This window comes from Neovison vison, chromosome 11 (assembly GCF_020171115.1).
Source record: "Neovison vison isolate M4711 chromosome 11, ASM_NN_V1, whole genome shotgun sequence".
Taxonomy (NCBI): Eukaryota; Metazoa; Chordata; class Mammalia; order Carnivora; family Mustelidae; genus Neogale; species Neogale vison.
This window is the reverse complement of record NC_058101.1, coordinates 128653294-128681083: the sequence shown is the minus strand read 5'-3', so window position 1 is coordinate 128681083 and position 27790 is coordinate 128653294. Positions and strand designations below refer to the sequence as shown.

At 38.5% G+C, this 27790-nt stretch overlaps 1 pseudogene; it reads right to left on the bottom strand.

Moving 5' to 3' along the window:
• Positions 1 to 938: 938 nt before the first annotated feature.
• Positions 939 to 27402, bottom strand: LOC122890299 (annotated as a pseudogene).
• Positions 27403 to 27790: the final 388 nt, after the last annotated feature.

Below are 27790 nucleotides of genomic sequence, written 5' to 3'. Positions count from 1 at the left end.
TCCATGTGGTTCTTTCCCTGGCCTGACACTGTATCCTCACATGCAGGTGCTGGCCAGTACTTGGCTGAGTGCTTGTGGAGGTACATCTGCACATTCCCGGATTTCTCTCTCTAGGCAGTATTAACTCTCTGTATTGCCTTTTCTGGCTTCTTTCATATCCCCAGAGTCTTGCTTGCATCTCCTGTCTCAGGGAGTGCTTGCCTCAGGTTGGACTTCAGGGAATGGAAACTCTTAAAGCAGTAAACTGGGACAGTCCTGATGTCATTATCTTTTAAGGATCACTTCCTTCACTGTCTGAGGTTCAATGTCTTTAAAACCATAGTTCAAATATTTCATTTGGTATTCTTGGTTGCTCCAGGCAGGAGGATAAATCTGATCTGTTATTCCATCTTGACCAGAAGCTGAAGATTATTGCTTTCGTCCATCCATCCATTTATGCATGTTAAGTGTGTGTTTATTTATTCAAATTGGCATGTCTATAGTATTTCCATTAGAAAAATATGACCTATTAAAATTTTGGTCTACTTTCTTCTTCTACCATTCAAACTCAACACTTTAATTTTACTCAAGTAAAAGCAGAATTACATAGCTGGTGGGAAAACTAAATATTTCATCTCATTAAATTAACAGGATTTAATTGAATTAGGTGTGCTCTTTATTATCTATCAGGAACAGTGACTCATCTCTCTTACATGCTATTTCCCTTTACCTTTATTTATTTAGGTAAGTATGTAACGGGTGTCTCCTTTCCCACACCAGTAACATGAGTGTGCGTCTGCATGATTTATAACACTATACCTGGATTTGTCATCTCATCTTCAGTTCATGCTCAATTCCCCTTATTATATGGCATTTCCACAATAACTTCCAATGTTTTAGTCAGTCATACACTTTCCAACATCAACTGTAAAAATTAAGTTGTTAATTTAAAAACATGATTATAATTCCAGACTAAATACCGCCAAACCCACTTCTTGCGATGCCGTTGCGAGAGGTCCTTGGTCACCCACTGCTTCAGTCTCCACAAGGCCCCCTTTGGGCAAAGCGGCAAGCTGGTGAGCAGCTCTCACAGGAAGATGACTCATGAAATGCTGTTTGTCCATTTCATCGGCCGTACCGAAGTCGTTCATGTCAGCCAGCAAAACAGTTGTTTTCACCACATGAGTGAAGTCACAGCCTGCAGCTGTCCGAATTTCACCCGTGTTTATAGGAGCTTGTTTGGCTTCTGCTGCCGTCCCTCCTGGCACTAGCTATCCACATGAAGGGTCCATGCCTCACTGTGTTGAAATGTAAGTGGTCCTGTCCACTCACACAGCTTGATGGTAGGCGTGAACCAAAGGCCCTGGGGGCTTTTGCAGTGCTGATCACCTTCCTTCCTTCCTTCCTCTCTCTTTTTTTCTTTCTTCTCTCTCTCCCCTCCCTCTACCTTCCTTCCTTCCTCCCTTCTTCCTTTTCTTCCTTCCTTCTTTCCTTCCTTCCTTCCTTTCTTTTCTTTCTTCTTATTTCAGTTAGCTGTTGTATAGTACATCATTAGGTTTTTTTTTTAAGATTTTATTTATTTATTTGACAGACAAAGATCACAAGTAGGCAGAGAGGCGGGCAGAGAGAGAGAGGGGGAAGCAGGATCCCTGCTGAGCAGAGAGCCCGATGTGGGACTCAATCCCAGGACCCTGAGATCATGACCTGAGCCAAAGGCAGAGACTTTAACCTACTGAGCCACCCAGGCACCCCCATCATTAGTTTTGATGTAGTGTTCAATGATTCATATGTAACACCCAGTGCTCATCATAGTACGTGACCTCCTTAAGTATTAAGGAGGGCTGATCCCCTTTCTGATCAAAGATGCCACAGCTGGCCCTTCCATCTTGCTGCCTGCCCCTCCAAGGGAACAATCCACTACACTGCCTGCTAGGACCTCACTGTTCAGGCTATTGCTTGTAAAAGCAGGATAAATATAAAGAGGTTAATTATCAACCAGAGTTTATTGGAAATAATTATTCGTTGACAAAAACTACTGTTTTTTGGGGCACCTAGGTCCCTCAGTGGGTTAAGCCACTGCCTTCGGCTCAGGTCATGATCTCAGGGTCCTGGGATTGAGCCTGCATGAGGCTCTCTGCTCAGTAGGGAGCCTGCTTCCCCTTCTCTCTCTGCCTGCTGCTCTGCCTACCTGTGATCGATCTCTCTCTGTCAAATAAATAAATTAAAATCTTTAAAAAATATTAAGAAAACATCCTATTGTTTTGCAGCCTCTTACTCTTTCAAGTTTGCCTTAGTGACTTTTTCCTGGAGCAGAAGTTTCTTCTACTTGTGAAAGGAACATATTTTGGGGTGTTAGGGTATGGGGAGGGGTGATATTTGTAGTTGATTCTTCCTTGGTGTGTTCTACTTTCCAAAGGAGCAGTTCTGGTTAAGAGTCAATGCTGACAGTGTGGAAAGGGTACCGATGAGTTTTGGCTCTGTAATTCTCAGGGTATTATGCATTTTGTCTCATTTCAACATAACAGCTGTTACCTGAGACCCTTAAAACAAAGCCTAATTCCTTAAAGCATACATCTGATTCTTTCTCTGAGCAGTTTGACATAATCACTTCCCTTCAGGATGAACTGCTTCATGTAGCCTTTTTGTACAAATAGACCTGCTCACTAACTTTTAGTACTTTTAAAAATCATATATCTTTTTCAGCCTCAGAACAAGTCCAAATTCCTGCACAAATCAAACACCTAATATTTTATACTTCATTCTCATACCTCTATGCTGCCAATTTTCTGGTAAGATTCATTTAAATTTCAGCTGGAATTAATGTCAGACACAAACAATACGCACGTCCAGCTGGAATTAAAAGGTAATTTCTGATCATTTTTCTCTTTGAAAACTCTGGCCTTCTCTTTATTTCTCCCTCTGAAGATAAGAAGTAAGTTTTCTTTGAAATATCAGTCTGTGTTGTTGTGGCTTTAAATCAAACCTAGTTTTTGTCTTTTAGTATCACTGTAATTCATTGCAAAGCTATGTTGCATTTTAGATGCTTTTCCAAGTTTGTTTCAGGTATGACACTTTTCCCTTTGTCATACGTTAATGAAGCTAAGCTTCGCATTTGGTTTGTGAATTTTATTTAAGGATGTAATAAGAGAAACATATAAACAAATCTCTCAAGTTTGTTACTGATCCAAGGCAATAAAAAAGATCTTGCTAATTTATAAAAAAAAACATTTTCAGATTGTTTTTTTCCAAAAGAAGAAGCTAGACTCGCTAAAAGAAATAATAAACTGCCTTTTAGTCAGCTACAAACTCATATAAACAAATCTAGTAAGGAATTAGTTGGCAGGGTATGATCAGATTTTTCTCTGGTTTTATTTCCACATGACAAACTTACATGTTAGTGAAGTTTGAGCAAATGTTTGAGGTGAAATGAACTGAAGGAACCCCTTGGCAGACAACATTACCTTCCTGTGACACCTTATGGTTGCATAAACTCTCCCTTTGGGGCTCACTTTCATGTGAGGACATCTGCTGGATGTCTGAGCCCAATCATGGGACTCGAACTGGAGAACCACATTGCAGACAAATATAACTCTATCTCTTATAAACAAATACTGGTTAGAATGGACTTCCAATATTTTGTTTTTCAAGAAGCACGCTTTGTTTCATTCGTGTTCTGGTAATCTGTTCCCCAGACCTCTCTGTTATTTTAGTCCCTGCCTGCCAGAAACCCTCTTGACCAGTAAGGGGGAAATCTTTTCTGCTGAAGTCTTCAGGTTTTCTTTGTTTTATTTTGTTTTGTTTTTTACATAAAATTACTTGTTGTCACTAAATTCTTGAATCTGATTTTTTCCAGTAATTTACATCAGATACAGAGAGAACCAGGTTTCTTAATGGAAGTATTTAAGTAGTTAAACACATTTTGTTATGGTTCCTTAATAAGAGTTTTACAGTGGGGCAGTACCACCCTTAGAACTGGGTGACTGGAGCCCCCACTCTGGGTGTCCCGTCCTCCAGACACCACTGCCTCACTGGGCTGGGCTGGACCACCTGCAAACCAGAAGCTTCATTCTCCTGCCTCCCCCATTCCCATACCCACTCCAGTTCTTGGGGACCACAGGATTTCCCGTGCAAATGCATGGGCTTTCTTTCACACCCCAAGCCTGCTTTTAATGGTTGTGCAGCCATCTTCCCTAAAGGGGTCACCTTAACCCCACCTGAACTCCAGTTGTTCACCCCTACAGCTGAGGGGAATGTGATTAGAGCATGGGAATGTGGACTGGCTTCTTCCCAGATGTGCACTGAGGCCCCTTGGGATATCAAGTGGGTCCCGGTGGTGGTGGGTTGGAACGGCAGGGACATAGGAACCTTAGTTTGTGTTTTTCCTGGGCTGTAAATGATAAAGGATGACCTTGGACAGAGAAGGAAGAAGTCATAAAAAACTGAACATTAATGGTTTTTTTTGAAGACAATTTATATGCATATATGTATCTATGTGAGTACAATGAAAAGATGACAAATCCATTGTCAAGGGCAAGGGGTTTTTAAATTATATGGACTAATTTGTTCTGGTTTCTCCTTTCGTCTGTGTACCTTTCTTCTAGGTCTTGGAGACCCCAAGTGTCTAGTTGAGGCGAGGAAGAGCAGAAGACATGCTGAATGACCATTGCTGGTCTCAGGTCACCAACCAGTTGGAGCAGAGGTGAGACTGGCCATTAGTGGAAGTGGGGAACATCAAGGAATTAGCTAAGGCAATCAGGGATACTACATTCATCAACTTGGAGAATGAGCAAGACTTTGCCAGTGCAGGTGCTTGTTTTAATTTACTTTTTTTTTTTTTTAATTTCAATTCTGTTATCCAACATATAGTACATTGTTAGTTTCAGTTGTAGGCTTCAGTAATTCATCAGTTGCATGTAACACCCGGTACTCATTACATCACATGTCCTCCTTAATGTCAGTCCCCCAGTTACTCCACCCCCCTGCCCACTTCCCCTCCAGCAACCCTCAGTTTGTTTCCCATAGTTAAGAGTCACTCATGGTTTTTCTCCCTCTCTGATTCCTTCCCATTCAGTTTTCCTTCCCTTCCCCCTATAATCCTCTGTGCTATTTCTTAGAGTCCACATATAAGTGAAACTCTAGGATAATTGTCTTTCTCTTATTGACTAATTTCACTCAGTAATACCTTCCAGTGCCACCCACATCATCGCAAATGGTAAGATTTCATTTTTTAACATGACTGGGTAATATTCCATTATATATATATGATATATATATCATATATACACACACACATTGTACATACATGATACAGATAATGTACAATATATACATAATATGTATTTTATATATATTCTTCACTCATTCATCTGTCAATGAACATCTGGGCTCTTTCCATAGTTTAGCTATCATGGCCATTGCTGCTATAAACATTGGGGTGCAGATGCCCCTGTAGATCATTACATTTGTATCTTTGGGGTTAATACTCAGTGGTACAATTGCTGGGTCATAGGGTAGCTCTATTTTCAACTTTTTGAGGAACATCCATGCTGTTTTCCAGAGTGGCTGCACCAGCTTGCATTTCCACCAATAGTAGGAGAGAGTTCCGCTTTCTCTACTTCCTCACCCTAGGAGACCTTCTGTCATAATAGGGAACTGGGTTTACTCTCTTGCTTAAACAACAAAAACTAGAAAAAATATGCGAAACAATGGTTTATCAAGACATGAAACATCAAACGACAAAGGCCAGGATTCCCTGAGAGAGGAGAAACAAATAAGGTGAGCCCTACAATTCTCCCAATTTACACTCGAAAGTTTCCAGGCCATGGCATGAGGATGCTCCCCGGTGGAAGTCAGTGGTACCCCTGAATTGATGAGGTGAAACTGAGAAATCAAATAGCCTAAGAGGCTAAGCTATTTAAGGCATTATGCTTAGTGAGGTAAGTCAGACAGAAAGACAAATGCTGTATGATATCACTTACATGTAGAATAGAAAATAGCTGAATTTGTAAAACAGGGAGTAAAGTGGTGGTTGCTAGGGGCCTGGGATGGAGGAATTGGGGAGATGTTTAAGTATATACACTTGGCAAACAGTAGGAGAGTTCTGGAAATCTAATGCACAGCATTGGGAGGATACAACTCAACAATACTGTATTGTTTCAAAGTTGCTAAGAGACTAGATCTTAATTGTTCTCACCATGAAAAAATAATAATATGATAAAGTTAGTAGATGTATTAAATCTGACACGCTGTCTACCTTAACTTACGCAATGCTATATGACAATTGTATCTCAGTAAAAAACAAAACAAAACAAAACAAAACAAAACAGAAACTTTTATAGGGCAGAGCACCTGAAAGAAGGGAGCATCAGAGAATTTGAGAGAACTGCAGAGGATCCCCTAGAGTCTTCGTCTGCATATGGGGCAATGCTTGAGTGCCAGGAAATTACTTGAGGCAAATGAGAAAAAGAACATGCAAAAGAATCAGAAAAAACAATCCCCAAATAGTCTAAATACACATTTAAAAGGCAGAAATTCTCAAAAGCAATGTAGTTGGAATGACAAATGGTACCTTGATAGAACAATTAAAACTCTTAATATTAAATCAGATTGTATTTGTCTGAATTAAAAAAAAAATCAGGGGTGCCTGGGTGGCTCAGTTGGTTAAAGCCTCTGCCTTCAGCTCAGGTCATGATCCCAGGGTCCTGAGATTGAGCCCCGCATCAGACTCTGCTCAGCAGGGAGCCTGCTTCCCTTCCTCTCTCTCTGCCTGCCTCTCTGCCTACTTGTGATCTCTCTCTCTGTCAAATAAATAAATAAAATCTTAAAAAAAGTCAAACTTTAAGTCTGTAATGAAAATAGATTTATGACCATTGGGAAGATTTGTATTTTATGAAACTTGTATAAAAATTATATTTCAGGGGCGCCTGGGTGGCTCAGTGGGTTGAAGCCTCTGCCTTCGGCTCAGGTCATGATCCCAGGGTCCTGGGATCGAGCCCTGCATTGGGCTCTCTGCTCAGCGGGGAGTCTGCTTCCTCCTCTCTCTCTGCCTGCCTCTCTGTCTACTTGTGATATCTGTCTGTCAAATAAATAAATAAAATCTTTAAAAAAGCCCCCCAAACAAAAAAACAATGTACACACTTATTTCAACATACGTCCAAACTTTTGGTGATAATAAAAACATGTAGAATGCTGTTTTAGTCTTCTTGAACTGCCATAATAAAATACCATATACAGGGTGGCTTAAACAGTGGAAACTTATTTCTCACAGTTCTGGAGGCTAGAAGTTCAAGATCAGGTTGCCAGCATGGTCAATTTCTAGTTGAGGACTCTCTTGGCTTGTAGATTTGCTGCCTTCTTTCTCTGTGCTCACATGGTGGGGAGGGGAGAGAGCAAACTCTCTCAGGGCTCTTCTTATAATGGCACTAATCCCATCATGAGGGCCCAGTTTTCATGATCTCATCTACATCAATTATCTCCCACAGGTACCATCTCTAAATGGCATCACAGTGGGGATTAGGGCTTCAACTTCAGTCCATAGAACATGCCTACGTTACTCTCTCAGAGTTGCCTTATATAAAATAAGCTGAATTCAAAGACTTTTGCTGCATTAACAAGAATGTGAAAATTAAGCAAATTCCTTTCTTTATTAAAATTTTTAAAAACATGAATCTGCTTTCTAATTTTTATTTCAGTGAAAAGATTTCCCTTTATTCTAGTGCTTTACAGGGAATGAGTTGGAAATAAAAGCATTTAGGTATAGGAGGCCTTTCCTTGTATTGTTCTTATGTAAAATTTTGTGATCTGAATCTTTGTGACATTCTCATTTACAGAACATCCAAAAAAGCATATGTATTTAAAAAAACTATTGGTCTCTGTGGTTCCTATGGACAAAACAATCTGGATAAATGTCATATGGAAATATGGCTTTAAAAAAAAGCAACATCACACCAAAATGATGTAGTGTCCAAAAAAACCTAAAAAAAAAAAAAAAACCAAAAAACCCACAACCGAAACCACCCCCCCCCACACTGGGAAGCTCAACCTAGCAGTGGAAAATGGGCAATGTGTGTAGTAAGTGGTAAAAATACTAATCACAAGTTAGTCTGTCAAATATTTTCTGACAAGTCTTCTCGCCCTCTACTCTTTCTGCACCTCTTCTTTCTAACGCCTTTAGAAGAATCCGTTCTAATTCTGTTAGAATGTAATGAGACATTTAATAATAATGACTGTTTTAATATAGTACAGGCCTTGAATTTGCATGACCGTGTATCGGCTTCACAGCTACCCATGATACACCATTTTAGGGACGATGGCACAGAGACTCAGGAAGCTCTGCAACGGTCTCAGGTTCACAGAGTTAACGTGGGCTTGAGATGGACCAACAGTTAGGGCATTTGACCCTGAAGCCCAAGCTCGTAACCAGTCTGTTAGAGCCGATTCATTCGGTTATACATACGTATTCAGGGACAGTGCTCAAATATTCAGGGCGAACCTGAGCCGCACTGTGCGCTGCTCTCATGTGAATGGGTTCTCCTCATTGTTAGCATTGGCTGGTTCCAGCTCCAACGTCCTGGGCAGAGACGTCCATACAACAGCTCACTATGAGAAACTGGTTGGTTATGCTGTTTCTCTATACAGATGAATTAGAGTTTTTCACCCCTTGGGTTGGCTGAACACAGCAAATTGGAAACTATGAAATATTAAGTACCCAAAGGCAAATGGTTTTATTTATTCTGACTTGGAAACTGTTCTGGAATATATCTCCAAATGACACAAAATCTTTTCTACTATGGTAGGATGGAAAATTTAAGGCATAAATTTCAGACTGATTTTAATGTCTATTGCATATGAAGAGAATGTGGATTCTGATTTTTCCTGTTGTTTCAGAATTGTGGGTGAAACTCACAGCTGGAGACACAACAAGGCACTAAATATTTCTAGGCCATTAAAGGCTGCCAGGGCTCACTAAGTGGCATTTGTCCCTACCATCACCATTGGTTACCATCTCTCTTCCACTCCCCTTCCCATGTCCTCCTGATGTTCCAGAATTTGAGGGATGGAGAATATTCACAATTTATGGCTGGAGGTTCCTCCCTCTCTGCTCTTGGAGTAAGAGACAGTGGTGCTTTTCCATCCCTGGAGCCAAGTGAGTCAGCTTCAATAAAACTTGGGTAGAGCAAAGGTAAAGATAAGGAAAGTCCTGATGTTAATAGGTGTTTTTATTCTCCATGAGTTTATTTATTCTTATTCAAAAAGGTAGTGTAGAGCATCAGGGTGTACTAACTTGGGTATGACTTATTTTAATCCAGTTTAAAGAAAATCTTAAAAATTAAAAAAAATAAGTCACATGTTTCATGACTCATTTGTTAAGTTGAGTGTTGAAAGAATGAGATGGAATGCTTGGATTCACTCTGCAAAAAACTAAGCCATCTTTATCCAAAGATTATTTCCCCATGGGTCACTTGCCAGAAATGTTTGCTTTGACCTTAAAGTTAGAAGTCAAAATTTATTCCTTAAATTTATTCTGTTTGTCAACATTGCTTGTTTATATCAAAGAATGGCTAAATTAAAGAGTTAAGAAAGCCACAATGGGGCAGAGATTTTTTTTTTTAAGATTTTATTTTTAAGTTATCTCTACGCTCAACATGGGGCTAGAACTCAGCACCCTGAGATCAAGAGTCACATACTCTACTGATTGACCCAGGTGGCAACCTAGGGCAGGAAGCTTTCTAGTACATGGGAATTTTTCATAATACTGTCAGAATCACAATGAATAAGATGGTGTTATGCTCCATTTCAGATGGAGATAAATGAAAGTGATGTTCTACTCTCTTTTGTCATCAGTATAGACTGACAATCTTATTATTATTTAGGTTAATTGGAATCACACCCTTTTGTTATAACAAACAGAAAAACAAACATGTTCTCTACACTGATGATGTGGTGAGACTCTCATGGATTAGGAGAAGTCCTGTCCTGATTGCCTACTACTGTTAAGAGAACTAAATTAAGTTTTCTTGGCTAATGAAGCCCAACATTCAAATAGCGAATATGTTAAGTATTTTTATCCAGTAACTCGGCTGTACATTTCACAGTGAACTCATTCTAGTTGACTTAATAGAAAACATTGCTGCTCCAAATCAGTTGTTGTCAGTGAGGGTCCCAACTGTCCGCCTACAGGCCAAATTGTGCCAGGAGAATGGCTGCCGCACTGTTTTTGTATTTTTGTATGTGAATTTTAAAAAATTATTACTATTAACCTATAATGTTCTATTTGTTTCAGGGGTACAGTTCTGTGAATTGTCAGACTTACACAATTCACAGCACTCAGCATAGCACATACCTTCCCCAATGTCCATCACCCAGCCACCCTTTCTCTTTGCGCCTCCACCACCCAGCAGTTTGTTTCTTGAGATTAAGAGTTTCTTATGGTTTGTCTCCCTCTATGGTTTCTTCTTATTTCATTTTCCCCCTCTAATCCCTTATGATCCTCTGCCTTGTAGTATGTGAATGTCTTTAGGTAAACATCTCCAATTTGCCACTGTTCACATGGGGCGCCATTGCATACTTAGTGACCGTGGCGGGCCTTTGAGCTAGCAACCTTCATTCTACACAATCTATCCTGAGATTTCTCGAGGGTTAAAGCAGCTTGTTGACAAAATAGCTGCCCTATAAGATTTCCAGGCCCAATTATCCGCATCTTGCTCTATGGGGTTCAATTTAGTGGTCATGTAGGATTTTGACTAAATTAAAGAACTAAGGTAAAAGTAGACCTTGCTGTCAGGCAGTTCTGGAGTCCCTTATAGTAAAGCCCTGCTGATTTATGATCAAACGAAGAAATGTTGGAAGAAGACATTTATGGAACCATCATGATGAGGTCCTCTATATTTAATCCTTACAGGAACTTGGATCAAAAGACATCTACTTGGACTATATTAGCTTCCCTATAAAAATGTTGCTCCTAGAATGAGATTTACTATTTTGCCCTTGGCTTTATAAAGAAAAAAATGGGGACGTCTGGGTGGCTCAGTGGGTTAAAGCCTCTGCTTTCGGCTCAGGTAATGATCCCAGGGTCCTGGGATCGAGTCCCGCATCTGGCTCTCTGCTTCAGCAGGGAGCCTGCTTCCTCCTCTCTCTCTGCCTACTTGTGATCTCTGTCTGTCAAATAAATAAAGAAAATTTAAAAAAAGAAAAAGAAAAAGAAAAAAATGTTGGATGAAAAAATTTTATTGATCAATGTCTTTATATAAAGATACGTGGGATAACTTTCTTTCTCCTGAGTACCAGCGAAAATGTCTGACTCTCTTGAACTGGTGTGCTCCTTTTTTATCACACAATGAGAATTTCCTCACCTACAGTGTTTACTTTTCTACCTTGGTTGTCAGAATATTAAAGTTAACTGAAAATTAACCCATGGCTTCTTCTTTACTCAGTTACTCTCCTCTTTCTGGATATGGTTCCTTTCTCATTGCTCTTTCACCTGTACTGCTTTTCTATACGAATTCATACAAATTTACTGGTAACCAATTTCAATGCCATTTTGATAACATATGCCTCGAAGAGTGCAAATAAATCATTAATCTTAAAACATAGCCAGTATTCATATATGCCAAATAACCTTCCAAAAATATTTTATTTATTCATTTGAGAAAGAGAGAGTGTGAAGGGGAAATGGGGGAGCAGAAGGAGCCGGAGAGAGAGAATCCCAAACAGGTTCTGTGCTGAGCATGGAGACCCACGTGGCGCTTGATCTCATGACCCTGAGATCATGACCTGAGACAAAATCAAGAGTTGGCAGTTTAACAACTGAGTCACCCAGGTGCTCCATAGTATGCCAAATAACAATAAAGATTCAATGATTCTTTGTCTTACTCTTACTCTAGGAAAAGGTATAGAAAAATCTAGTGTTTTTTTTTTTTAAAGATTTTATTTATTTATTAGACAGAGATCACAAGTAGGCAGAGAGGCAGGCAGAGAGAGAGAGGAAGGGAAGTAGGCTTCCTGCTGAGCAGAGAGCCTGATACGGGGCTCGATCCCAGGATCCCGGGATCATGACCTGAGTTGAAGGCAGAGGCTTTAATCCACTGAGCCACCCAGGCACCCCGAAAAATCTAGTGTTTTAAAATAAAGATTTTCTTAAGGAAATAAAAAGATGTACAAATATCACCAGATATATTCTATAACTGCTGTTTGTAATAAGAGAACAAGGAGATACCTATCTGTATTCATAAAACCATGGCAATTTGTTAAATAAATTAATGTGTATCCATGCAGTGGGATAGTATGCAGCCATTTGAAAAGATGCTGTTGTACAAGTATATTTGTTAGATGAAAGTTGTTAGAATATTGTGATTCAAAACAATATAGTGTTAGTTTTTTTGGCACAAAAAAATCTGGAGCTGTATATACCAAAGAATTAACAATAATTGCCTCTGGGCAGTTGGAATTACATTTAACATGTATTTTATTTTTGCTTATTTATTTTTTGTTTCTTTACTTTTTCATTAATAAACAAATTACTTTACAGTAAGAGCTGACAGATTTCAAATTAAAGAGACAATGGTTTGGGATTTTGTGTGATGCTGGCAAAGGGATAGGAACTGTGAAGGAGGTGGTCTATGTCAGCAAGATGGAGCCCAGAGAGGAACTTCAAAGAATGGCTTACAGATGAGCCAGGGTGCTTTGATTTTCAATTAGCACTCCCCAGAGCCACCATTTAACTCCTCTTTGTTAGTGTCTGCTGATAAGAAGACAGGATCAGAGATCCACCTGCTCAGTAAAGTAGCTTTGATTTAGAAGAGGTAAAATCAAAGGATTTTTATTAACTTGACCCATGAAGTCTTACTATCAATCTTTATTGACATTTCTGAGAGATTTTCAGAGCTGGGCATAAAATAATTCAGTTAATGTCTATAAGATAACCCCTTTTAAAGGTAGAGGCATTTATGAATTTAGCATAAATGGATTTAGGATTTAATTGTATCTGAAAAAAGAAAACCCAAAACACAAACCTTGATGCCTAGCAGCATTGCAGGAGGGACCAACCTTGTCCTGTTATAAGCCAGTCCTGTTACAAGCTAGTTCATTTATAAGCTAGTTCTCCAAAGCTATCCGGTGAAGTCTTTTATTCTTTTTAAAGTTTCTTCTGGTTCTTTTAAAGCATGGGGATTGTATAAATTCCTGGCTTTTACTTCTCTCTATGACAATTTGTACTGAAACCTGAGGTTTCCTTTTCCAGAGCAGAGTCACTTTTAAGAAGCAGGTCTCTTGTTGTTTTCCAGAAATGGCAGCTAATCTGACTCAATCCTCAGGAACACTTAAAAGGTACAGTTTGCCCCACAGTATGCTGGAAAATAAAACAAAGGACTGGTGGATGGTGTCTGATTGATGGGTAGAGTGTGAAAATGAAGCTAGCCATTTGGAGAACTGCTCTATTCATGTGAAAATTGAGAGAAATGTGCTCTTCCAACCTGTGAGGTACCATCTGTCTGTGGCTTTATGTAGTCGTAAATCAGAGATTTAGATGTAATGGTCTCTGCAGCAAAAGCCTCACTTGGAATGAACCTCTCACTATCTGTTCCCAATATGACCATTAAAATCTACCTTCTATGGCAGTTTATATTATTATGCCTGAACCTCTGCTAGGTAGTCAGAGGCCTGAAGAGACTGTGTCTTAGACTTTGTTCCTTATATTGCCTAGCGTAGTGCTTTTCACCCTGTGCGTATACGGTACATAGTGATTAAAAATGACTCAATATTTTCTTCTCTTTAAGCTAATGAATAGAAACTGTCAGCTAAAAAAGATTATTGGTTTAAAATATTTTTTCAATATAGATTTTATTTATTTATTTGAGAGAAAGAAAGAGAGAGGGAGAAAGGACGAGCAGGAGGGAGGGGCAGTGGAAAAGGGAGAAGCAGGCTCCCATTGAGCAGGGAGCCCCAAGTGGGGCTTGATCTCAGGACCCCAAGATGATGACCTGAGCTGAAGGCAAATGCTTAACCAACTGGGCCACCTAGACATCCCTACTGATTCAAAATCTTAAGCAAAAAAGTCTATATAAATTTGATTAAATGTCACTTCCTTGAGATAGCTTCTGATAGTCTACACTGTAATCTGTGTTAGATGCCCTCAAATAAGAAGTCCAGACTAAGTATGCAAATTCCTTGTTAGTGATTGGTTTAGAAAAAGTCATGTGGCCCTGAACCTTCCAATGGGATACAAGGAAAGCCAGTAAGTGGTTTTTGAGGGAGGAAAGTATTTCACATATTAAAGAAGAAGGTATATTAAGAGATGGTTCATTTCATTCTTTGGACATTATAACTAGATGTGATATTTAGTATTCTTGCAGTTAAGTTGGGACCATGTGGAGCCAGCATAAGGCAAAGGCACCACAATGTAGATCCTGGAGAGGTGACAATAAACTAAGTCTTCAGTGCTTTATGGAGTCACTGTGGCAAACAACCCTGTAGACTGTAATCCCACAGCAAGTATTAGTATGTGACATCATGTATTTACCTATTGTTTAAGCCAATTTATAAAATTATTTTTTGTTACCTATAGTTAAATGTACCCTAATAGAACCACCACTGTAATCTCAATAGATTTTGGAGAATATATATGCTCTAAGCACATACAAGGATGAACAATGAAAGACTGCCTTTTAGAATTAGTGGGTGAAAATATCATACCCTTTAAAAGAAATGAGTTTGGGGGCTCCTGGTTGACATAGTTAGTTAAGAGTCTGACTCTTGATTTCTGTTCAGGTCATGATCTCACGGTCATGAAATTGAACCCTGAGTTTGGCTCTAAGCTGGGTGTGGTGCCTGCTTAAGATTCTCTCTCTTCCTCTCCCTATGCCCCTCCCCCCAATTCTGTTTTTTTCCTCTCTCTCTTTTTCTTTCTCTGCTCAAAAAAAGAGGCAATTTATTAAAGAGGCCCACACAGTTCTGAAAGCCATCCATTTGTTTCTTTGCTTTTATTTATTTTTATTTTTTAAAGATTTTATTTATTTATTTATTTGAGAAAGACAGAGAGAGTGAGAAAGAGAGAACACTAGCAGGTGAGGGGCAGAGGGAGAAACAGGGTCCTAGGACTTGATCCCAGGACTCTGGGATCATGACCTGAGCCGGAGGCAAATGGTTAACCAAATGAGGTATCCAGGTGCTCCTCCTTATTTTTTAAAAAAATCAATTTGTTATTTCAAGCCAGATGTTTATATTTGCTTGTCCACCTCGATACTGGAGTGTGGGGAAAAAAAGATTTCATAGGTTGAAACCAGAGCTAGGGTCTGGTAAGGTAAGTGAAATGGAGGGGAAAGTGGATTAAGGAACTGGCCCTATGGGTTGAAAAATTGTTGAGATAATTTATCATGGTGTGCAGGCTGGAGTAGAAAGTAAGTGAATCCAGATGGGCTGAAGAACTGGAGGTCTCAGCATCAGTAGATTTGGATGACAATGAGTCGTAATGGTGGTAAAAAGGAGTTTCAGTGATGGAAGCAGAACAAGTTATCATCATTCTTGAAACAAGCTCAAAAATATGGCTGAAACGTATTTATTTATCCATTCATACAACTATTTCTAGTGGCTTACTATTAGAGCTTATAAGATCCATTCTCACATTTTTAATAGTTAAATCAGAGACCATTGTCTGATAAAATATTAGAAAAGTTTAGTTGTACATCATGATTGGGGATTCTAAAAGAGAAATTTTTGAAGAGATGTTCCAAGCCAAATCTTCCCTTGGTTCCTCATGATAGCTACCCTATTCTGAAAGGAAATGCCTCATATGATATTGACCAGGATTTATTTTACTTTTTAATGTAATAGAGTTGTCATTGCCTCATGCCAAAAGTAAAAATCCTAAATTGAACTTGTAACAGAGAATTGATCCTTGATCTAACTCCCTAGAGATGAAAACAAAGGCTGGCTTTTCATGCTTAGTTGACTTAAGATATTTCCAGCTAATAATGGAGAGGGTGAGTTATAATTTTTTTCTGCCCTTTGAGTTTTTTCTTGCCTCCATTTTAATAGTAGGTCTTCTTAATATTTACTTTGGTCAAGAGATTGCTGTCATGTTGGTGTGAAGATATATATATATAATTTTTTTTTTTTTTTTTAAGGACTATTTACTTGAGAGAGAGAGAGAGAGCATGAGAAGGAGGGGCAAAGGGAGAGTTAGGAAAGGGAGAAGGAGACTCCCTGCTGAGTAGGAAGTCTGATGCAGGGCTTGATCCTAGGACCTCAGGATCACAACCTGAGTTGAAGGCAGCTGCTTAACCAACTGAGTCACCCATGTGCCCCAGAATGTAACTCTTATAACCCAGGACTTACCCAGTGCATGTGTTGATTATAAAGTATCTACATCTCTTACATAAAATATTCCAAAGGACTGCATCATATTCAAATATATGATGGCAATGGTGAAGTCGTGTGTTTTAGGTGTTGGTTGGAAAGGAAAAATGATAGTTTTAAAAATATGTAAGTAAAGTATAAGAAGTTTTCTTTAGAGTTATGTTTTTGATGCTGTTAATTGAACTCACAACACTAATTTTTAAATAGGTAGTTTTCCTACAGAAAATGGTATTTTTATGTTTACCAAGTTTATTCTTGCAAACGTCTGACCATGTTTATGTTAGCAGTGGATTTTCAGATTCCACAGGAATTTAGAAATATTCCAAATTACCAATGACAAGAAATGCATCAAAAGCAAGAAATATTTTTAAAGAAAAATAATATAAATCTCATATATTTTGGTTTTTTTTTTTGTAATTGTCTGTCCCAGGTATCTCCAGAGTAATCTTTGATCTTTTCCTTTAACAGAATTTTCAAGCCAACCACTACAGCAGCAGGAATAAGAAGATGGTGTGATTTCAAAGGTATAGGTGGAAACTTTAACTTATGTAGGGTTTTTCTCTCCTGAAAATGTGATGCCAGAAATGCCCTTAACTGTATCACTTTCCCCTCTTTCTCTGCTTGAGCAAATCATATCCATGTTTCAAAACCAGTTTAAGTCTTTCTTCTCAGAGTTTCTTAATCCTTTCTACTTAAAGGAAGATGTGGAGAGTTTGCATCTGTACTCTCAATGACACTGCCCACACAGGGGTGAATACTGCCTCTTAGGTAGGTGAGGCTGAAAAAATCTTGGATATTACAAAGGTTTGTGGCCTTCCAAAGCCCAACTCAACCCAGCAAAATTTTATTATTAAGTATTTAATTTTCTGATAGAGAAGGGAATTAGGAATCAGGAGGAAAGATATCGAAAAGGGCTCCTTAAGGGCCATAATGAACAAAAGTTTGAGAAAGATTGTTCTGCATTAAAAAGCATGTAGCACATACTCTGTACTTCTTTGTCATCACGACAACCTCTAGAGCTCCAGTAGGCTTAAACCATTTGTGTGTGTGTGTGTAACACTGTACTGTGTTTATAGTTTATGGTAGTCTATGAACTCTTTCAAGGCAGGGTCCATGGTCTGTTCATGGTTATATTTCCTATAGGTGGCATATTTTCTGTATGGTCTCAAAAATTCCTGGACTTGATCTTAACTCAAACTCTGTATCTTAACAGTCCTCAATGCCTGGCTGTTCCCCTTTCCCCAGGGTAGTTATCTGAATAAATGGTCATAGGTTGAGAAAGGATTAGAGGAATCATTACTATGTACCTTTGTTGTGTTGGAGGGTTCTTGCTCATGGGGTTTAAGCCCCAGTCAGTGAGTTCCCAATGGGATAATTGGCTCGAGTTTGGAAACTGGGCAATGGATCCTGACTTTTATTTGGGGCAGCTGCCCTCGGCTTTCTGATCGCTCATCCTCGGCTTTGATTATAGAAGTCTGTGATGTTCAACATGGTAGCCCCATATGGCTTTTACATTTTAATGAATTTAAATTAAATAAGCAATTACATTCCCCAGTTGTACTTGCACATTCCCAAGATTGCCCATTTCTAGCATCTCTTATTTTGATAAACTTTCCATTAAATTACTGACAAAAAAGTGAAACCTTGAGCTTAAAAACTGAGATTGAAGAAATAAAAATGAAACATACAAAAAACTAAGATTTCCCTGTTCTTTCTCAACGAAGTTAAAACTTTCAGATGGCAAAGGAAAAATGTCTACCCTCTGTCCAAATGGAGTTTTCTTTCTGGGAGCAAACCTGCTGCTTTTTAACCACCAAGCTTTGAGAAGGTCGGAAGCTGTTCCAGGCAAGGGTTTCCTACCGCAGACTCCTATCGTCCTAGCAATTTGTCATATGTAAATACTTCTCTTTTTAAAAATTATTATTTTTAAAAAGATTTAATTTATTTGAGATAGAGAGAAAGAGAGAGCACAAGCAGGGGGAGAGGCAGAAGGAGAGGGCGAAGCAGACTCCCTGCTGAGCAGGAAGCCTGATGCGGGGCTGATCCTAGAAACCAGGGATCATGACCTGAGCTGAACGCAGATGCCCGATGAACAGAGCCACCCAGGTGCCCCTCAAATGTAAATACTTTTCAATATTTTGTCTGCCTTTGGCAATATCCAGTGCCCTAAATGAATTGTTCTAGACATTTCCCCCAAGTTTTATATTATTCTTTGGGGAGAGAAATCACTGACCTCTTGATGCTTGCCAAGTCAGAAGTCTCTCCAAGGATATGCCAAGGATATGGTTTTAGTTGGTATAGCCATTAACATGAAGTTAAGTCTCAGTAAAAATGAGCCAAAAATGTCATTATACCAATGGCCATTAGATATATAAAATGAAATCATATCACTTTTCTGGCAAAATCTTTTAAAACTTACGTACTTACTTTTCTTAGAGCAGAATGCCACGTTTTTTCAATGACATACTAGGGTCCATAAGATCTGCTCTCCTCCTTATCTCCATTTCTCTCTGACCATATTAACTATGAATAAGTTCATTGTTCTCTCTGCTCCAGCAACACTAGCTTCCTTGCTGTTTTTCCAAATGCCAAGCACAACTGCCCTCAGGGTGTTCTTCCCCCACACCCCCTACTTGTTCTTTTGTCTGGATCATCCTTCCCTGAGAAATCTATATGGCTCAGTCTCTTCTCATCAGTGAGTCTTTTCCTGACCACATAATATAAAAGATCAACCACCTTTTTGCCCAGCACTCCCTAGCTTTTGTTATAGCTCTTATTACATCTTATTACATCTGGCAACATAGATATTCTTGGATTGTCTACACTACTCTAGGGTCAACTTTTTCAAAATATTCTTAAAAATAGTTATATTGAGGTATAAGTGACATATAATAAACTGTATAAATTTAAAGAATACAGTATACAGATATGTAGATATATCAGTGAAATTTTTACCAAATAATAGACATATTCTTCAGTCCTGAAGTTACCAACATACCATTTTAATTCTTCCCTTCAACTGGATCCCTTCTCCAGACAATCACTGATCTATTTTCTAGTGGTCCACTGGCATTTTCTAGAATTTTATTAAAATGGAATCACACAATGTGTATTCTGTTTTGACTGACTTCTTTCAAAAATAGTATAATATAAATATTTTGTGATTCACCTATGTGGTGTATATCAATAGTTCATTTTTTTTAAAATCTTAGTTCAGGCTGATACAACAAAATACCACAGACTAGGTAGGTTAAAACAATAGAAATTTACTTCTTACTGTTCTGGAGGCTGTAAGTCCGAGATCAGGGTGCCAGCATGGTTAGGTTCTGGCGAGAGGCCTCTTCCAGGCTGAACTGCTAACTTTTGTTGTGTCCCAGTTGGTGGAAGGGCTTAGGGTGCTCTGTGGGGTCTCTTTACCCAGAACACTATTCCCACTTATGGAAGCTCCATCCTCATGACCAAGCACTCCCAAGCACCTGACCTCCTAATACCATCACAGTGTGTATGAGGACTTTATCAAATGACTCAGACACACATACTCAGACAATGGGGTTTTTATAGCTGAATTATAATCCATTATACAGATCAGGACTGTCTTTTGCACTTTCATGTAAAATTTAGGATCAACTTGTCAATTTCTACCCAAAAAGTCTACTAGAATTTTGATAAGGACCATGTTCATTCTATAGATCAACTGGGGGAGAACTGTATTCTTGACAATACTGAGACTTCTAATCCATAAACATGAACTGTCTCTTCACTTATTTAGCTCTTTAATTTTGTCAGCAATGTTTTGTAGTTTTCAGGGTACACCAAGACCAGGAGAAAGACCCAGTGTACAAGGCTTGCTCTCCTTTAGTCACATTTACTATTTTATTTTCAATGCTGTTGAACATATTATTTTCTTAATTTCATTTTTGGCTTTTTCTTTCCATTGCATAGTAATACAGTTGGTTTGGTATATTAATCTTTTCCTCCAACCTTGCTAAACTTGTTTAATTCTAATTCTCTCTCCCTACCCTCAACCTCCATGGAATTGTCTCTATATAGGATCATATTATCTGCAAATTAAGTACCCACATTCCTGTCCAATGTAGATACTTAATTTCTTTCTTCCGTTTCTTTTTCTATTTGCCTTATGGTACTGGCCAGAATAACTAGATTAATGTTGAAGAGAAGTGACAAAGCAAATATCCTTGCCTTGTTTACAGTCTTAGGATGAAAGAAAGCATGCAGTCTTTCACCAAAATGTTAACTGTAGTTTTTTGGGTAGATGTCCTTCATCATGTACTCTTCTATTCCTATGTGGAGAATTTTTTTTCTTCATCACAAATGTTGGATTTTGCCAATTACTTTTTTCTGAACCTGCAAAATAGTTACTCTGTGATGGCAAGAGAGAACAGTGGCTAATTTTGATGGAAGCCCTTTGACGGAAGTTGGTAGAGTAAGCAGACAGATACCACTTGATAGAGCAATAATTATTTCCCACAATGGAAGGATTCAAGGGCAGAGGTAAAACCAGAAACAAAACATCTTCTTATATGATCTCAAAAGGCACCTGAAAAAGTTGGATGTTTGCACTACACATGCGTGAGGGACTCTGGACAATCTTAGGTAGCCCCCTAGCACCTGACATGTGGAGAACATAGGGCAAGCAATGCAGATGCTCACATCGATGTGCTTTTCTGACTTTTCTTAATTGCTGTTCACAGAATTTGTGCTGTTTGTAATTTTTTCTTTCACATTTCTGTTTCCTGACATTTAGCATCAAGTCCTCTTCAACATTTTTCCAGTGGAGTCTGAAGAGTAGAAGGTCATTATGTTCTGGAAGTGTATCATAGTTTGATAATGATTCATAGGAAGATTTGAATTTATCAATTTGCAGTTTTTCAACAGCCCATAACTTGGAGTACTTTTTTTCATAAAGTGAGTTGATAATGCTGGCAGTGAATCTGGATCAGTAGAAGCATAAGCAGTAGGGACTTGGAGTATTCTTAAAATCCAAGAGGGTAAGTTTATCCCAGGATGACAGGAGAGTTATCCCAACTTCCCAAATACCTTGAAAGTCACAGTGTAATAGCATTAAACGTGATCCTTCTGACGTAACATTAACCACAGTCTCATAGGGGTATGAATCTGGAGGCTGTTTGTTACCTTCATCAAAACATACATCTATTTTATTAAATAAATGGTGGCAGCCTGATGCACTAATTCCTGAAGAGCCATTTTACAGAAGTTTATGTAACCATCACTGGTAGCAGAGAATTCTTTCTTCTATTGTAGTGGGCAGGGAGTTTCAGGGAACCACACAAATCTATACAGTTCAGATGTTTTTCTACTTTCAGCTGCCCATTTTCTTGTGGTCGCTACGGAAAATTAAGGCAAGATCTCGTATCTGAGTTTTTAATTTTCATTAACTTTATCATAAATATGTTGTCTGAAGAATGTTATACTTATTGAATACCCAAACATTTCTGGAACTCAGAAGTCCTGAGGGTTACAATGGAGGTTTGAGCCCATCTGGACTTTCTGACCACCTGACCCTGAAATCTCTCCACACACAAGTAATATTAGCTTCTTGAGGGAACTTTTACTCTTGTTGTATCCTGACACCTAAAACCATGGTTGGCATATCCTGGATTTTTGTTATATATTTATTGAATTAAGTAAATGAATGAATGTTCATTATACGTAGCAAGGTGAAGAGAAACATAACAGAATTGAAAGATGGAACCATAAGAAGATAAGAGTGAGCCTTTGTTCTTCTCCCCCATAATTCCTCCTCAGGTGAAAACACTCACACTGGGGATACTGGTTATACTGGTAGGATTTCTCCTCTCATCTCTTGCAATCCACTACAAATATGGATTGTCACATAATAAAATAAGGGAGAGATGAACTTGGAAAGGATAGTGAAAGATTTCATCGTGAGAAGAGTTATCTTGCCTGTGCAAACCTCAGGAAAGTGTTATGCACATATCTTGAACTTGAGACATCCTTATTGCTTACTGTCAAGTGCTCCAAAGTCAATAAATACTCCCAAGTTTCTGCAATGCCTAGTAGCCTCTGCCTAATCACCTGCAGGTCCCACAGAAGCCCTGGTTCCAGAAGGAAGAGTTTGATAATAGCAATCATGTTAATAATTGTAGCCATCATGTATTTGAAATTATGATGTGCCAGGCACTGTTAAAAGCATTTTAAGTGCATTATCTTATTTGATCCTTTTAACAACTCTGTGATGCAGGTGCTATTGTTATGCTTATTTTCTTTATGAACTGAAGCACAGAGACATTATGTATTTGGTATTAAATCCTAAAAGTTAAAGTTCAAAATGAATGGCACAGAAATTCAGTGCTCCTGGACACAGAGGAGATTGTTTGTATAATAATACCATTATTTTCTCTGTCCCAGTCCAAGAAAACTTGCAGGTTACTATAGTAAATTCATGCAGCTATGGTCCAGAGCCTCAGAGAATCCCTCGAGGACCATGGTTCTCACAGGGGCTATTTTGTCTCCCAAGAAATGTTTGACAATGTATGTCTGAAGATATTTTTGATTGTCACACTGGGAGTAGGAGGCTTACTAGCATCGAGAGGGTAGAGGCCAGAGATGCTGCAAAACATTCTACAATGCACAAGACAGACTCCCCTCCCTATCACACCAACAAAGAATTATCTGGTCCCATCTGTCCATAGGTTGAGAAACTGCTCAAGATTCTTTCCTTCTCTCCATTCTGAATCTGCTTTCTTCTCTTTTGACAACTCTGGCTTCTGTCCCATGCTTCCTCTCTCTCTCTCTCTGAATATCTTTCAGATTGCTGCTTCAGTTGGACAGTCAACTTTAGCTTAATTACGGCTTTGTAAATGTTAGATGCCTCTGGCCTCACAACCCTGCTATTTCAAATCATTTTTCAACAAACTCAGAAAGAAATTACTGGCAAAATTACTAATGAAACTCTCAGAGGATGTGGGACTTGAATGGGTTAGATTTGAGATGGGCAGCTTTTGTTTCCAATGTGACAGATTTATCTTTTTTAAAAGATAAACTGATTAGAAAGAATAAGAATCCTGGCATAGTACATAAAACCTTCACTGGAAAAATTTTTTTTCTCTTGTAAATCAGGATAACAGATTTATCATATAAATTACTTGATATTTAAAAAAAATTGAATCAAAATCCGTCAATTTTGTGAGTAACATTTTAGAGTGATGTATCCTGTTGTTAAAATAAATTATGGTGACCCAAATAACCCTGATGAGCCTGCGTTCTTGAAGAGAACTTTTACTTTTAGGTAAGAATAGAAACCTGACTAGGTGCATAGAAAATAGGAAAAAAAAAGCAATATTAAAACAAAGCAGTCTTTTCTTCAGTTACTAATGTTTAATATTGCTAGTGTAATTAAGCTCATTTCCAATTGACTTTTTTCTTCCAAAGGCTAAATTAATCTTAGAAATATATCAATGTTTTTCAGTGGCATATTCTTTAAGCATTATGATTTATACACAAAGATTGTTCTTATCTACTTTGAAATTTTGAAAGGTGACAGACAAACCATACCTCCAGGTAAAGTCTTTGGAATAAACAGACCACAGTTAAGTTCCTGAGTATAGATAATGAATGTATCACACTCCCAGAAGCACCAATTCTGCAAAGAACATTCTTAGTTGTTATGGTAATCATAACTTTAGTTTTTCATGTGTTGATACGCATTTTTTTATATTACATGAAATGGAAACTCATTGGCAAGAAAAAAAGGAACAGAGAATATCGATAGCATTTGTCTTTTTTGCTTTTTCTTGCATCAGTATTCCCTTTATTATAACCTACCTCAGAAAGTGGGCCAAAACAATTGGTTAAATGAAAATGAATCTATTTTGTCTCTTTCTTTTAGCTCTGCTAAATTATATATTTTTTTCTGAGATGAGATAAATTATTTGTCAAAAATGAAATGAATTTTACTTTAGATTAGATCTTATTTTTTCATTGCACTAAATATGAATTTTCAGAATTAGAAAGGTAGATATTAAACTGCTATATTATACAGCTGTATATTTATGGTTATATTCACTAAAATTATTTGAAGAAAATTTTTATGAGAAAATGTTATAAGAAAGGCAAAATGTAAACATCTACTTCAATTTTTATCTTTGTAAGAATAGTCAAATGCTTATAGGATAAGAGTTTCTTTTTATATAGTTCTTAATAAACACCAGATAGGGACATGATATAATTTACACACACATGCACACACACGTATGCACACACTTGATTTTCAGAAAACCAAGAGTTATGTACTGTGCTTTTTCTTAAAATACAACAAAATTTCACTTTAAGAGGAATATTTCCTGAATAATCTAGATGTCATTGTATCTTTTAAGAGTTTCTGTTTCTAAGAACACAAGATTTTTTTCTTAAAAAAAATCTATTCACATAGCTTCCTGGCCACCGGTTAAAAACAAAGCCATATCTTATGGATAAAGTCAGTTCATCTCCTCTGTGAAATGAGTTTCGATGAGGGAGATTTCTTTTCCCATTACCTGTGTATATCAGGTGAACATTTTTATTATCCTCAGTAAGCTAGGTGTTTCTCTCCATTCTGTTTTACTAGGGCAGCCAAACATATTGGATATACTGAAAACACAAGCAAAGAAGTGTCGACAAAAGCCCTGGTAATGAAAGAGGTATATGGATTCCATTATTGGAGTAGGCATTGTCCTCGTCTGAACTGCCAAGATAAAATACAATAGACTGGGAGATTTAAACAACAAACACTTATTTCTCAGAGTTCTGGAGACTGGAAAGTCCAAGATCATGTCCAGACTTGATGTCTGGAGAGAGCTCATTTCCTGTTTCATAGATGACTATCTTCTCACTGTGTCCTCACATGACAGAAGAGCAAACTGACTTGTTTTGGGTCTCTTTTTATAAGGGACTAATAGCATTCGTGAGGGCTCCATCCTCATGACTTAATCACTTCCCCAAAGCCCTACCTCCAAACCATCAATTGGGTTTCAACATATAAATTTTGAAGGGATGCACACATTCAGTCTATAGAGCATGTTTCCACATCAGGGAAGGACCAGGCAGAAGTGAGATATTCTTCTGGGCTCTCTGTTTTTGTATCATGGGATAATCACCAATCTGCATTCCAGACAATGGAGCCACAGCAGAAACAAATGCCTATAGCAGTGGTTAGTGAATGTGGTGGCCCACTAGAATCATCCGGGAAGCTTTAAAGGATACCAATCTCTGGGCCCTGCACCTAGTTATATGAATTTAACTTATCTGGATTGGGGTCTGGGTATCAATATTTGAAAAATACCCTCTATGAGATCTTAATGTTCAGTCATGTCAGAGACCCATTGGTCTATAGCTATGGAGATAATGAGATGGAATCCAAGCCAGGAATGAGAGCTGCATACCAGACATAAGCAGGAGAAAACATGGACTGAAAACCAGGCAGATGTCCTCATAGGCAGATGCTTCATCAACACTGACCAGTGCCTGTGAGCGGCTGGTCTCCTGCACTTGATTATGTATCTGAGTCATTAAGCTCTGTAGATTTCTTGCTACTTGAGGAGGAGCTATACAAAATTTTTTTTCCAGGTCTTTTTTTCTTTAAAGGAACAAAAGCCCTTCGATTTCCTTAAAATGTGCCTCATTATCAGTAGTTAGATGAAACTTCAGGTTTGGATTAAAAAAAATATAGCATTTTTTCCTTTGGCTTCCTTAAATGTAAACTTTTTTTTTTAAAGGAATGCCTGTTCATTATTTATAATAAAGTCTTATATTAAAAAAAAATGGTTGGCCTTGACCTAACACTGTCTATCCTCAGACATGGTCTGAGGCAATCATTGTTAACTCTTCCAGCTGTTTCTTCTGGTGTTTTCACACTTCTCAATGACATGATCCTACTGTTATTTTTATTTATTTATTTATTAAAGATTTTATTTATTTATTTGACAGAGTTCACAAGTATGCAGAGCAGGGGGCAGAGAGAGAGGGGGATTCAGGCTCCACGCTGAGCAGAGAGCCTCCATCCCAGGACCCTGAGATCATGACCTGAGCCAAAGGCAGAGGCTTAACCCACTGAGCCCCTCAGGGCCCCTTATTGTCATTTTTATTGATCAACATTAGATCTTCTCTTCAACTTCCTACTTTGGTAGATGAAGATTCAGCCTAGTGAGTGCACTCTCCCCTCCCTTGCTGGTGTAGTTCTATCAACACATCTTTGGTTCCATTTCCAAGAATTCAGCTCTTTTTTTTTTTTTTAAGATTTTATTTATTTATTTGAGAGAGAGAGTGAGAGAGAGAGAATATGAGAGGGGAGAGGGTCAGAGGGAGAAGTAGACTCCCCAGTGAGCAGGAAGCCTGATGTGGGACTCGATCCCGGGACTCCAGGATCATGACCTGATCCGAAAGCAGTTGCCCAACCAACTGCGCCACCCAGGCACCCAGGCATTCAGCTCTTTAAAGTACTGCCTTCTCAGGATCCTAGATGCGCTGGGTACTGGTCAGAGTTAATTTAAACATCTGCCTCTTAGAAATTCAGCAATAAGTCCTCTTTCTCACACCCATGGGGATCATTAGAAACAGGGAGATTTTCTTATTAACATTTTTTAAAAACCTTGAATAAATCCCCTTTTGCTGCACAATGGAACTATCAAACATTTCCTTAAAATTTCCAATTTTGGGGTACACTCCCTATTCTGAATAGGGTTACCTTCTATTCTCAAAAGTGATTTGCTATTCTTGGCATCAGCCTCCAATGATTCCAAGATGTCCACTTCCCTCTGGGTTGGGCCACCTCCAGTAATTCCTAGGAGAATATCTGACACACTTCTAGTCTGGGAAGAGAAAAAGACAAAAATAGAACCCCAAATTCCATTTGTTGGAGGGAATCTCGTCACAGTGGTACATGATTTTCCTGGGTGATTGTCACAAAAGAATCCTTCATTATAGCTGCAGGCTCAGACAAGGTTGTCTCAAAAACAGTTTCATTGCTTTATAGAAATGCCTCTGTACAATCTTGACACTCTGCACGTGGAAGTGCAGGGCTGAGCAATAGTGCATGACGGTGATCAAACAAGAAAAGATTCGGTGTGTTTAGGAGAAGAGTGAATGTGTTGGGGGTGCCTGGGTGGCTCAGTCGGTTAAGCCTCCGACTCCTGATTTCAGGTCATGATCTCAGGATCATGAGATCAATTCCAATCTGCCCGGGTGAGTTTACACTCAGCTTGGAGTCAGCTTCTCTCTCTCTCTCCCTTGGTCCCTCCCTCCACTTGTGCTCTCTCTCTCTCCTTTTTCTCTCTCTCAAATAAATAAATACATTTTTACAAAGAGAAATGTGAATGTTTTAATTTAGAGTTTATCTCTTTTTAGTAATGAGTTCGATTTTTTTCTCTGCTTTGACTAGAGCTGCCCTCTCTTCTTTTCCAGAACATTTTCTTCTTCAGTAATA